Below are 709 nucleotides of genomic sequence, written 5' to 3'. Positions count from 1 at the left end.
GGGTGCAGCTGGCAGAATTCCCTCCATCATGTGTTGTTTGAAGGCTTCATAGGAAGAGTGCAGTGGCAGGCGGAGTCCAAGAATCCAAGGATTTGCTTCTGGGAAGATTCTGTTGCCCTCATGTAGGAACTGAATTAGTGGACGGTGTGGAAATCCCAGTGGAGGCTCTGTTGAAGCTCCAGATGGAAACTCCAATACCTTCTCTAGGGTGAATGGACTGCATTCTCCTTCTGGAACCCAAGAAAGTGGTGAGAAACACGCATGTTGATGTGATGTTTAGGCCAGAACGTCTAGCCCTAACCTTTGGCATGTGTTACTTTGGAGCAATGTGCACGCTGACAGAGGAGCACAAAAGCCTCAGTCAAGTCCATTTTTGGTCAAATATTCCAACCCAACATGAAGAAGTTTAAGGGAGCTACCCACGTTCAAACAAGCAGACTTCACAATGTCACTTCAACCATGGCATTTTCAGCATTTCTGTTCCTGCCAACCAGGACAACATAAGGACCACTGATCATTGTATTGATGAAGTCTGTTAGTAGAACTTGGACCTTCAATATCAATGAAACAGTCCCGCCAAAAGCATGTGGTCATGTTTTCTGGGTCTCTCCTGTTGCTGCCTTGCACAGAGAAGTCCACATCAAATAAAGTGCAGAGGTCCTTGGCCTGCAGTGGAATCTCCTCACTGACAAACATGTTGGAGAACACT

This window comes from Oryzias latipes, chromosome 2 (assembly GCF_053564925.1).
Source record: "Oryzias latipes strain Hd-rR chromosome 2, Olatipes_Hd-rR_3.1".
In the NCBI taxonomy this organism is placed as follows: domain Eukaryota; kingdom Metazoa; phylum Chordata; class Actinopteri; order Beloniformes; family Adrianichthyidae; genus Oryzias; species Oryzias latipes.
The sequence above is the reverse complement of the archived record's forward strand: the minus strand, read 5'-3'. Positions refer to the sequence as shown.